The sequence below is a fragment of the Antechinus flavipes genome, chromosome 4 (genome assembly GCF_016432865.1).
Source record: "Antechinus flavipes isolate AdamAnt ecotype Samford, QLD, Australia chromosome 4, AdamAnt_v2, whole genome shotgun sequence".
In the NCBI taxonomy this organism is placed as follows: domain Eukaryota; kingdom Metazoa; phylum Chordata; class Mammalia; order Dasyuromorphia; family Dasyuridae; genus Antechinus; species Antechinus flavipes.
Genome location: NC_067401.1, coordinates 82004517 through 82018431, shown reverse-complemented (window position 1 = coordinate 82018431; position 13915 = coordinate 82004517). Strand labels below are relative to the sequence as shown.

The 13915-nt window shown below is 34.5% G+C and overlaps 1 protein-coding gene and 1 pseudogene across 13 annotated transcripts in view; one reads left to right on the top strand and one right to left on the bottom strand.

The window, feature by feature from the left end:
- The window catches only part of CDC42BPA (CDC42 binding protein kinase alpha), a 347897-nt gene that overhangs the window by 14849 nt on the left and 319133 nt on the right, over positions 1-13915 (top strand). The window lies entirely within an intron of this gene.
- LOC127559556 (rRNA-processing protein FCF1 homolog) lies at positions 11795-13559 on the bottom strand (annotated as a pseudogene).

The following is a 13915-nucleotide window of genomic DNA, read 5'->3' as shown; positions in this document are numbered from 1 at the left end:
ATATTCCTGGATTCTGTTTCTGGGTGACAAAATCTGGATAAATATCACCAAATTGACTATTAGGAGTCTGTATCAGTAGACCTGATGCTACTACTTCTCCTGGGTGATGTCATACATTGTCTACCTGCATTAGTGACTGGGATATTATGTACACATCCCCCAGTTTCCCACATTAGTGTATGGATGAACATTGTTTTGTAAGCAGTCTCAGGAAGTGAAATGGTCAAGTTTACTGTATCTGGAGGCAAGGGATCCATAGGCTGGAGAGGAACAGATTTCACCTCTCCAGGGAATATTCGTAACATAATTTGATGTGGACCCATAAAGAATGCAAGCCTTTTTCAGATCTTTGATAATTTCCAAATTAAAAGGAGTGTATCTTCTTTTTTCTTGACCCAAAGAGTCAAACTCTTCAACCACAGGCTACGCTTCTATTCTCAAATCAGATGTATCCTGTCCTTCTTCTTTAGCTTTAATTAGTACCTTTAGTAATCTTGTCATAGAGGATGGACAAAGCTGCTGCATGGGTGGTGTTAATGGTGATACTACCCTTCCCCCTCTTTTCCTCCCTTCATCTACAAAGGTGAAATTGAGGTGGGAGAGTCAGGAGATGGGGAATGCCCTAAGGGTATCTACTTCTGTGTAGGGGAAGGTGAAACTGAGCTGTGAAAGTGAGAAGCATCACACCCCATAAATTCATCAGCACTGTACTTAACTCTTTTCTTGTCCAATTCTCCATGCCTTTCAGCTACTTTGTCAGTACTATTCCCCTCCTTTCTTTCTCCTCACACTTTCTTGTCTGGCTGTCTACCTTAAAATTTTTCCTTTTTTTTTTTAAAATTGTATTAAAGCCAATTGTATTAGATTGTACATAAGGAATGTTTCCTCAGGAATTGAATCAGGACCCAGTTGCTGTCCCACTATTTTCTATGTATCTGGTTCTAATTTTTCTTCCTTAGATAGCCAAGTAGATGTGCACTCTAATATATTTAAGAGTCCAATGATTTCCTTCCATGTTACCAACAAACCTTGCTTTATTAACTTAACTATGCATTCTACACACTTCCCTTGGAGTGGGGGAGGCCCTTTTCTTAGTATTTGCCCCATTTCAGCTTGAAAATGAAAGTAACTAGTTTAGCCTTTACTAAAGTTTTCTGCTTCTCTATTTTTATACTCATACTATTTCTGGGTCATAAGGGACTTCTCCACTGAACTTTGCTGATAAGTCAGTTGAGCTGATTTGTACCCTTCTTTGCAAGGCCCTGCGTTTCTAGGACCCCATGTTTGGACACTAAAATATAATATCTGGACTAGCTTTCTGGAGGTTCTCTGGAGGGGCTTTAGTCTTTAGGTGGAGAAGTGATGAAAGGAAGAAACCCAGCCCACTAGGCTGGTCAAAGATGAAGTGTCTGTGGCTAAGAGTCTCTCTGTTTCCAGTCCTCTCAGCCCTTAAATACCTCAGTACCATTATATCACTACAACAGCTGAGCATATGTCAACTGTAACTAGAGAACCATTACATTACTATATCACTCTAAGTATATGCCAACTAGAGTAATTACATAGAGCCATTATCGGGTCAATCACACTGAGTAGGTCCTTAACTATAAGCACTCTGCTGTCCTTGATTCAAATATACCCTTCCAGAGTTCCAGCCCTCTACACTAGTCATGAATAGCATGCCAAAACTGAGTTCCTGCCAAACCTATGGGACTTGTATGTGAGCATATATTTTGTCATCAACACCTAATAAACCCAAAGCAATTAATGTGTCCTAAAGTACATATATGCATCATCTATTTCTAGGATGAATCTGATTAACATAGACGGAGGCACTGATTCAAAGCGCTACATTCTTTTCAATGAATGGTCTTACTCTATAAAAAACTGGGGTTGGGAGATTGTGAAGGGAACTTTCTACTAATTAAAATAGCTTCCCTTGGAGCTTCACATTTCACAAATGAAGGAAACTTGATCAGCTTCCAAAGGAGATTCCATCACAGTTGAAAGGAAACTGAGTATTGATTTTTCTTTTACTTAAAAATCATCCATGAGTACAAAATGTTTTTTTCCTATACATTTTCAAAGAGTCTTCTGTATGGGACATATGCTGTCATGATCACAAAGCTCACGCCTAATAGGATAGTATGTCATAGACATGTACATTTGCTTCAGCAGAGATTTGGAGAGAACATAATTTGCTGGCACCCTGATAATAGCATTTCTAAAATGTGACAATATCAAAGTAGATCAGTTTTCAATGTAGGCTTATAATTATCTCTGATAATATCAAAAAATCCAAAGCATTTTATAAATAATCATCAAATTTAACAGAGTTAATACCTGGCTTACTAGGCATCAGAAAAGGGACTATTATCCTGGCAACCTTTTCTTAAAACTAAATCAAAATCCCTAAAACCTAAAAACAAGTGATACTAGATATAAGGTATGGAAGTCAAACCAGAATTTACACTGGGTACACAGTAAGGATCACAGGTAATGAAATTAGAATATGCTAATATCACTAAAGTAATGGTAGTCTTTTAGTTAAAAACACTGCTCTTTAGAAGGAAAGTAACTATGGATAAAAAACAGATGTCACTTTGCTGTCCAAGATCTGTATAGTGAAAACTATGTTTTTTTTTCTCCCAGTAACAATGTATAAATGTGAGAATTGGCCTTTAAGGAAAGCTGAGTATTGAGTATTAGAATTAGTGATTTTGAATTGTGGTGCTGAAGAGGACTTTTGAGAGTCCTTTGGACAGCAAGGAGATCATATTAGTCAATACTTAAAGAAATCAATTCCAGCTTTTCACTGGAAGGTCACATATTGAAGCTGAAGATTAAATATTTTGAAGATTAAATGTAATCAGAAGAATGGACTTACTGGAAAAGTCTCTGATGCTGGGAAATATTGAAGGCAAAAGGAAAAGGGGGCAAAAGAGGATGAGATAGATAGTTTCATGGAAACAACACTAACAGACTTTGGGAAATAGTGGAAAATAAAAGGATTTGTAATGTATAGTCCATGGAGTCAGGAATAGACTCTATGTCTGAATAACAACAGAAAGGGGATAATATCCCTTCACTCAGGTTTCTCATGAGTACTAAATGAGATAATAATCCTAAAGCACATAGCACAGTGCCTAGTACCTAGTAAATGCCACATAAGTGTTGGCTATTAGCTGTCTTCATTATTATAAGTGGCCTGCAGCATATTTTCAATAATGACAATCAGCAGTTTGTGAGATGTGGCATAATTTTTATTAGTCAGGAAATTATCAGAAATGGGTATGGTCATATTATATATTAGGAATTAGGAATAAGTATAATAGATAACTAGGTTAGATTCTGTACTGGTACTCCCAAATATAAAGAACTTGAAGGAAGGCCTTTATTGCATTGAGTAGATCTATAAAAAGATCAGGCCCTCTTCACCTTAGGCCTTCATTACTGTAGCTGCTGGGTCTACCTGCCTCATTTGTTTCCCTGCTCTAATCCATTCTCCATTCAGCTACTGAAGTAATTTTCTTAAAGCACAAGTCTAAGATCATATCACTCTTCTTAGTAAACTCTAGTGACTTCCTGTTGTTTTTACGATCCAATACAAAATGCTGTTTTTGGCAATCAGAATCCTTTATAACTTAATCTCTTTTTACATTTTACCCCCCAACATCTAATTTTTAATCCAGTGACACTGATCCTGACAGTTCCATGAAAAAGATATTCTATCTCTTGGCTTCAGGCATTTTTTCTGTCTGTCCTTCATACCTGGAATGCTCTTCCTTCTCTGTTTTAACAGCTCACCTCCTTGGTTTTTCTTTTTTCTTTTCTTTTTTTTTTTTTTTTATTATAGCTTTTTATTTACAAGATACATGCATGGGTAATTATTCAGTATATGGAGCAAAACCTTTTGCTCCAATTTTTCCCCTTCTTCCCCCCACCCCCTCCCCCAGATGGCAGGTAGACCAATACATGTTAAATATGTTAAAGTATATGTTAAATACATTATATGTATACATGTCCATACAATTATTTTGCTGCACAAGAAGAATTGGACTTTGAAATAATGTACAATTAACCTGTGAAGGAAATAAAAAATGCAAGTGGACAAAAATAGAGGGATTGAAAATTCTATGTAGTAGTTCACACTCATTTCCCAGAGTTCTTTTGCTGGGTGTAGCAGGTTTTATTCATTATTGAACAAATGGAACTGATTTGGTTCATGTCATTGTTGAAGAGAACCATATCCATCAGAATTGAGCATCATATAGTATTGTTATTGAAGTCTATAATGATCTCCTGGTCCTGCTCATTTCACTCAGCATCAGTTCATGTAAGTCTCTCCAGGCCTTTCTGAAATCATCCTGCTGGTCATTTCTTACAAAATAATAATATTCTGTAACATTCACATATCACAATTTACCCAACCATTCTCTAATTGATGGGCATCCATTCAGTTTCCAGTTTCTAACCACTACAAAAAGGGCTGCCACAAACATTTTTGTACATACAGGTCCCTTTCCCTTCTTTAAGATCTCTTTGGGAAATAGACCCAGGAGGAACCTTGCTGGATCAAAGGGTATGCACAGTTTGATAACTTTTTGAGCATAGTTCCAAATCACTCTCCAGATTGGCTGGATCCATTCACAGCTCCACCAACAATGTAGCAATGTCCCAGTTTTCCCACATCCCCTCCAACATTCAGCATTATCTTTTCCTGTCATCCTAGCCAAATCTGACAGGTATATAGTCTTATTTTGCATTTCTCTGATTAATAATGACTTGGAGCATCTTTTCATATGGCTAGAAATAGTTTCAATTTCTTTGTCTGAAAATTGTCTGTTCATATCCTTTGACCATTTATCAATTGGAGAGTGGCTTGATTTCTTATAAATTAGAGTCAATTCTCAACATATTTTGGAAATGAGGCCTTTATCAGAACCTTCGACTGTGAAAATATTTTCCCACTTTATTGTTTCCCTTCTAATCTTGCCTGCATTAGTTTTGTTGGTACAAAAGCTTTTTAACTTGATACAATCAAAATTTTCTATTTTGTGATCAATAATGACCTCTGATTCTTCTTTGGTCACAAATTCCTTCTTCTTCCACAGGTCTGAGAAGTAAACTATCCTATGTTCTTCTAATTTATTTATAATTTCATTCTTTATGCCTAAATCATGAACCCATTTTGACCTTATCTTGGTGTATGGTGTTAAGTTTGGGTGAATGCCTAGTTTCTGCCATACTAATTTCCAATTTTCCCAGCAGTTTTTGTCAAACAGTAAATTCTTAACCCAAAAGCTGGGGTCTTTGTATTTGTCAAACACTAGATTATTAAAGTTATTGACTATTTTGTCCTGTGAACCTAATCTATTCCACTGATCAACTTTCTTAGTCAATACCAAATGGTTTTGGTGACCGTGCTTTATAATATAGTTTTAGATCTAGTACAGCTAGGCCACCTTCATTTGAGTTCCTTTGAAAGTCTTGACCTTTTGTTCTTCCAGATGAATTTTGTTGTTATTTTTTCTAGGTCATTAAAATAGTTTTTTGGGAATCTGATTGGTTTAGCACTAAATAAGTAGATTAGTTTAGGTTGTATTGTTATCTTTATTATATTTGCTCAACCTGTCCAAGAGCACTTAATATTTTTCCAATTGGTTAGAGCTTACTTTATTTGTGTGGAAAGTGTTTTGTAGTTTTGCTCATATAGTTCCTGACTTTCCCTTGGCAGAAAGATTCCCAAATATTTTATATTATCAACAATGGAATTTTTCTTTGTAACTCTAACTGTTGGATTTTGTTAATGATATATAAGAATGCTGATGATTTATGTGGGTTTGTTTTGTATCCTGCAACTTTGCTAAAGGTATGAATCATTTCTATTAGCTTTTTAGTAGAATCTCTAGGGTTCTCTAAGTAAACCATCATATCATCTGCAAAGATTGATAATTTGGTTTCCTCATTACCTATTCTAATTCCTTTAATCTCTTTCTCAACTCTTATTGCCAAAGCTAGCATTTCTAATATAATATTGAATAGTAATGATGATAGTAGGCAACGCTGTTACACTCCTGATCTTATTGGGAACTGTTTCAGTTTATCCCTATTACATATGATACTTACTGATGGTTTTAAATAGATGCTATTGATTATTTTAAGGAAAAGTCCATTTATTCCTATACTCTCAAGTGTTCTTAATAGGAATGGTTGTTAGATTTTATAAAATGCTTTTTCTGCATCTATTGAGATGATCATATAATAATTTGGTTATTGATATATTCAATTATGCATTAGTTTTCCTAATACTGAACCAGTTCTGCATTCTTGGTATAAATCCTATTTGGTCATGGTGTATTATCCTGGGGATGATTTTCTGTAATGTTTTTGTTAATATTTTATTTAAGATTTTAGCATCAATATTCATTAGGGAGATTGCTCTACAATTTTCTTTCTCAAATATTCATTAGGTAGATTGGTCTATAATTTTCTTTCTCTGTTTTCAACCTATCTGGTTTAGGTATCAGTACCATGTCCATATCATAAAGGGAATTTGGTAGGAGTCCTTCATTCCCTATTTTTTTCAAATAGTTTATATAATACTGGAGTTAATTGTTCTTTATAGGTTTGGTAGAATTCACATGTAAATCCATCTGGTCCTGGGGATTTTTTCTTAGGGAATTGATTAATAGCTTGTTCTGTTTCTTTTTCTAAAATGGATCTATTTAAGCAATTTACTTCCTCCTCTGTTAATCTGGGAAGTCTATATTTTTGAAGGTAGTCATCCATTTCACTTAGGTTATCAAATTTATTGGCATAAAGTTGGGCAAAGTAACTCCTAATTATTGCTCTAATTTCCTCTCCATTAGTGGAAAGTTCTTCCTTTTCATTTTTAAGATTAACAATTTGATTTTCCTCTTTCCTTTTTCTAATCAGATTTACCAAAGGTTTATCTATTTTATTGGTTTTTTTCATAAAACCAACTCTTAGTTTTATTTACTAATTCAATAGTTTCTTAACTTTCAATTTTATCAATTTCTTCTTTTTAATTTTAGAATTTCAAGTTTAGTATTTGATTGGGGGTTTTTAATTTGGTCTTTTTCTAGCTTTTTAAGTTGCAAGCCCAATTCATTGACCTTTTCTTTCTCTATTTTATTCAAGGAAGCCTGTAACAAGATAAAATTTCCCTTTATTACTGCTTTGGCTGCATGCCACAAATTTTGGTATGTTGTCTCATTGTTGTCATTCTCTTGGGTGAAATTATTAATTATGTCTATAATTTGCTGTTTCACCCAATCATTCTTTAGGATAAGATTATTTTGTTTCCAATTACTTTTTGGTCTATTTACCCCTAGCTTTTTGTTGAATGTAGTTTTTATTGCATTGTGATCTGAAAAGAATGCATTTACTATTTCTGCCTTTCTGCATTTAATTTTGAGGTCTTTATGTCCTAATATATGGTCAGTTTTTTGTATAGGTTCCATGAACTGCTGAGAAGAAAGCGTACTACTTTCTGGCTCCATTCAGTTTTCTCCAAAGATCTATCATATCTAACTTTTCTAATATTCTATTTACCTTTTTAACTTCTTTCTTATTTGTTTTGTGGTTTGATTTATCTAATTCTGAGAGTGCAAGGTTGAGATTTCCTACTATTATATTTTAGTTTTATTATATTATATCATTTATTACATTATATTTTTGCTGTCTATTTCTTCTTGCAACTCTTTTAACTTCTCCTTTAGGAAGTTAGATGCTATATCACTTGGTGCATATATGTTTAGTATTAATATTGCTTCATTTTCTATGCTACCCTTTAGCTAGATATAGTTTCCTTCCTCTTTTAATTAGATCAATTTTTGCTTTTGCTTGATCTGAGATAAGGATAGCTATTCCTGCTTTTTTGATTTCACCTGAAGCATAACAGATTCTGCTCCAGCCTTTTATCTTTACTCTGTATGTATCTCCCTGTAAACAACATATTGTAGGGTTCTGGCTTTTGATCCAGTCTGCTATCTGCCTCTGCTTAATGGGAGGGTTCATCCCATCCACATTTATGGTTAAAATTACTTATTTTGTATTTCCTGCCATCTTATTATCCCCAGATTATGCTTTTCTTTTTCTTACCCTCCTCTTACCCTCTTCCCCAGTATTGAACTTATGGGTACCACATGCCTCACACAGCTCTCCCTCTTTAGAATCCCTCCCACCCCCTTTGATTCCCTTCCCCTTTCTTATACCTTTCCCTTATTACTCTTTTTCTTTTCCCTTTTCCTCTTCCACTTTTTAATGAGATGAGAGAAGTTTCTCTGTAAACCAAATATGTTAATTATTTTCTCTTTGAGCCAAATCTGATGAGAGTAAGATTTACATAATGTTCCTCCCCCTCCCTAAATTCCCTCAGACATGAGGTTTCCTTTGTCTCTTCATGGGATGTGGTTTCCCTCTTTTTTATCTCACCCTTTTCCCTTTTTCTGATACTTTTCCCTTTCAACTTTTACTTTCCTTTTTTATATTATATCAATAAAATCAAATTATACATGTACTCTTTATATATGTCCATAACAGAAATACAGTTGTCAAGAGTTCTTTTTTACCTTTTTCTGTTTCTCTTAAATCCTATAGTTGGAGGTCAAATTTTTTGTTTAGCTCTGGTTTTTTCATTAGAAACAAATGGAATTCACCTGTTTCATTAAATGTCCACCTTCTTCCCTGGAAGAAAATGCTCAGTTTAGCTGGGTAGTTTATTCTTGGCTGCATTCCAAGTTCTTTTGCCTTTTGGAATATCAGATTCCAGGCCCTTCGATCCTTTAATGTGGAAGCAGTTAGATCCTGAGCGATCCTTATTGTGGTTCCTCGGTATTTGAATTGTTTTCTTTTCTGGATGCTTGTAATATTTTTTCCTTAGTCTGATAGTTCTGAAATTTAGCCACAATATTCCTTAGAGTTTTTATTTTAGGGTCTCAGAAGGTGTTCGATGAATTCTTTCAGTACCTGTTTTACCTTCTGATTCTATTACATCTGGGCAGTTCTCTTTGATGATTTCCTGTATAATAGTTGTACTCCCAATATTCGTGGATTTTATCAGTCAAGTTCTATTTCTGAGGCTGAATTTGGTAATTAGTAATGAGGGTAGAAGAGGGGCTTAGAATGACGCATGTATCTTCTCTGTCATCTTGGCTCCACAGCCCTCCCACCCTCCCACTCCCCACCCCCCTCTGGTTTTTCTTTAAGTCACAACTAAAATCCTAGCTTCTACAGAAAGCCTTTTATGTCCCTCTTAATTCCATTGTTTTCTCTCATTTCTAATTCATTCTATATATAGTTCTATCTATTTATCTATCTTACACACACACACACACACACACACACACACACACACACTTGTATGTTATCTCTATTAGATTGTAAGCTTCTTGAGGGCAGGAACTGTCTTTTGCCTCTTTTAGTATCCCCAGTGTTTCACATAGTTCTATTTGCATAGTAGGTACTTAATAATGTTTAGTCTCTGACTAGTTAAAAATCACATAGGATGGAGCAGCTAGATCGTGTAGTGGATAGAGAATGGGTCATGGAATCAGGAGGACCTGAGTTCAAATCATTCCTCAGACACTTGACACTTACTGGCTATGTGACCCTGGACCATTCATTTAACCCCAATTGCCTGCCCTCCTCTCTTCCCTCAAAAAAGAACAACATAGGATAAGAAGTAGCATAAGGGTTATGATTTGAACTGATAAAGGGAGTACTTATGTGATTGAGGTCACAAGTATTGAAGTGTAAGGATAAACATATTACATGATTGGACATATGTGTTGAGGGGATCTTAATATAGACGTGTATGAGTGAATAGTGCTTTATAGTGAGGAGTACCATAGATAATTTTAGTAAATATGGAAAAAGTCAAAATTTGTTAAGGTTGTTTTATGAATAAGGAAAACTGAAGCCCTGATTGCTAAAGATTAAAGCAAGAGCTGGGATTGAAATCCAGGCTTTTTGATTCCCAACTTCATGTTTTTTATTTCCATTGTATCATCTTGCATTTCCCCCCTTTTTTTGGTGTTTATGTTAAGATAATATAATTATCAGTATATCTGTATATGTAAGTAAGCATTTGTTAAAGGTTATGTGGTATAGTAAAAAGAGTTCTTAATTGGTGATATGTTGCTGCCTCTTACCATGTGCTCTTCATTGCCTGTGAGTGGTTATTCATAACTTTAATTTTTAAGACAGTTTGACCTTCATGTATTCATGTAACATTATCAGAAGATTACTTTTGTTTAAAAAAAAAAAGGACCTTATTTCAGAGAGAAGCTTGGGATTACTTAGTTTCTTAAAGGTGATCCCACTAAGTATTTTCCAATTATAGCCCCAAATCAGGATATAAGTACTGATGAATTGACTATATGAATTGTCTATCTGCCTATATCATATAGGTATAATAAAGAAGAATTGGATGATTTGGAATTTTATTTAAGGAGGCTCTTCAGTGTTCTGGGTTTGATACAATCAGCACATTTTGGGTATTTTTGTCTGTACGGAATATTTTTTCTTTTCAGACTCTGCCTTAAGGATTTTCCTAATAGTGATTACCACCTTTGTCAAATATATGTCTCCCCATATTAATTTTGATTAATGTTAATAAGATCATCAAATTACATATATATGTATATAAGATTATCAAACTACATATATATAAGATCACATATGTGTGTGTGTGTGTGTGTGTGTGTGTGTGTGTGTGTATACACACTAAGAATTCTGGATATGTAGAGGTCTCTGAACTTGAATCTGAATCTCTGATTTTGTGATAAAGACAATAATGAAGCCTTCAGTTCTGAAATCTGCACAATCAGTTTATACATATTTGTATGTAATTTTATGAAGAGCCTTGGAGAATTTTTGGTTTAATCACCCTCTAGTAGAAAATACTGATGTATTGTTGACTTATAGTGACCTAATCTGGTACAATGGAGAAAGAAGACTACATTTGGAGTGGAGTGACCTAAGTTCAAATTTCACCTCTGATATCTAAATATCTACTTAAACTTAGAACTTTTGGCTTCTGTCTAGGATCTCTGTGACAAATTTGTAGGAGTGAGAAGTTGGAGAGTAGAATATGGAATGAAATCAGGTAGAGGTCAGCTTTTTATTATTTCTACACAAAAAATGTTAAGCACAATGACTCATAAGTGCACTAGCACAAAAAAAACCCACATTAACTTGTGACTAATGCTACACTTTCTTTCACTAGAAGCTGAGACTTTAAACTGTCAAAATAGAGCAATTTGTGAGATTGCTCACTTGGCATTTTCCAGTTCATCTCAGGTCTGCATTTGTTACTGATACTGTTCCCTCCATAACCCTGCCTTTTGGCATTCAGATTTAGGGCTTGTGCTTATCTTCTGGCTACTGGTGGGCTTCTCTTCCAAGAAGTTTCGTAGTCTATTTAGAGGTGTATTTCCAGTACAGTACCAGCTCTGGCCTGCTTGAACTCAAAAGATAAATTAAATAAGACTTGATGCAGCTGTCTCAGGTTCACTGTTAGAGAAGAGAGTTTGCATAGGCAGGACATATTCTTTGGTTGTCATGTGTTCACAGTGGACATGTTGCCAGTGTAACAGAATATCAGCTTCTTTTTCACCCTTTCAGGGAAAGTTTTGAAAAGTCCTGCCATATGATATGCAGACAGGAAAAGAAAGAATGAGGGAAAGATTACTATTCCTTTTAAAAATTATATTTTATTTAGGAGAAAAAATCAGTAAAAATCCATCTTCTTTTCCTTTCACACAAATGAGAGTGAAAGAAAAACAAAACTGTTAAAAATGTGTTACTAAGCAAAGCAAGTGTCTACTTTTGCCATGTCAAAAAAAAATATTTCTCATTCTTCACTCTGAGTCCTTTACTTTCTATCTGGAGGTGGATAACATGTTTCATCTTTAGTCCTCTGAAATCATTGATAATTATACTAATCCAAGTTCCTAATTTTTTCAGTTATTTTTCTTTATTTTATTACTATTATTGTATAAATTATTTTCCTATTTCTGTTTATTTTACATTAATTAATGTAAGTCTTCCCAGGACTCTCTAAAACAATCTTTCATCCTCGAGTACAGTAATATTCCATTCTTTATATAATTTTATTCATTCCCTAATTTATGAATACACTCCCCCCCTCATTTATAGGTTTATTCTCAATATAATAAAATCGTACATAGAAGCAGTTTCTACTGAAGTGGTAGAGTCAAGGGGAGAAAATCCATGGAAATACTTGTTTAAAGATCATTATCCAGCAGTTAGGAAGAATGAAACAAGAATAACTCAATCTATAGAAATGTCTGAACAAAATTGATTTTTATGTAAATTAAATGATTTTTTTCATTAAGATACAAAGGTCATTTTGGAATAGATTAAAAAAGTAAGTCTCTTGTAAGCACATTTTACACAATATCACAAATAATGGAATAGAATGGTATTTCTTTGTTAATTGTATGGGTATTTTGTAGATTGGCATCATAGGAAGTTCAGTCTTGAGAACTGTTCGGTTCTGCACACATATATTGTATGTAGGATATACTGTAACCTATTTAACATGTAAAGGACTGCTTGCCATCTGGGGGAGGGGGTGAAGTGAGGGAGGGGAAAAATCGGAACAGAAGTGAGTGCAAGGGATGATGCTGTAAAAAATTACCCTGGCATAGGTTCTGTCAATAAAAAGTTATTTAAAAAAAAAAAAAAGGAAGTTCAGTCTCTTGATGATGTAGTTGAGGAGTTCTATAGCCATCTGGCATTCTCTTGATATTATACTTATGGTTAGAAATATATTTGATGGGAGCTCCAGGGATCTTTTGAATTTTTTGCTTAAGGTCTTGATCAACAACTTGTGCTTTGTGACCCTCTGGACTATGGAAGCATCTGTATATGTTCTTTTGTGTGAGTATGGCAATTGTTCGAATCATGAGTCCTTTGCAGTCCTCCGGACTAGCTTGGTATTTCTGTCCCAGTTTTTCAGTTTCAGTCATTACAGTCAGTTATGCAAGGAATGCATGTGGCATACAGACAATCCGTCATTAACTGCACTAAGTCCAACTTTGCCTTGATGGAGAAGTTGATAAAGTTGGTATCAATCAAGTTGTAGTAAGAGGGTCCCAACTGTGTTATATTGGAAGAACAAGTGGAGTGAATGCTGGGGAACTTTTTTCTTTGAGTGCACTGGGATCTTTTTTGTTTTTAATCTTTTTCTTTTCTTTGTAAGCAATTAAAGACTCTCCTCTATTCATATTTCTTTTTAGGATTTAGCTAATTGAGGCCACTTACACTCTCTTACCTCGTAAACTAACCATTCATTTCATGGTTCAAGGTTTCTAGAAGCCTTCACATTTTGAGGTTTCTGGATATACTTTTAGATTCCCAATCAATTTTTTAAAATTTTCAGTTCTAATTTCTTTCTTCTACCTCCTCCATCATCCATCGAGAAGGCAAATATTACAATATTTGTTGTACATATGAACTCATTTAAAACATTTCTGCATTAATTATGCCCTCCTGCCAAAAAAAAACCACCCCAAAAAGATCAGTAAGAAATATGGTTTAATCTGTACTTTTAAGTCCATGAATTCTCAATCCATAGGTGGGTAGAATTTTTCATCAAGATCCTATGGAATTGTGGTGGATCACTATATTGATCAATTACAAAGTTTTTTATGGTTGACAGTTGATTATATGTACAGTATCATTATTGTTTTATATAGTGTTTTCTTGGTTCTGCTACTTCACTCTGAATTCATTTTCCTAGGTTTTCCTGAAATCATCCTTTTCATCATTTCTTAGAGCACAGTAGAATTCCCATAATATTTATGTATTATAATTTGTTCAACCATTCCCCAATTGATGGGCATCCCTTTAGATGTCACTT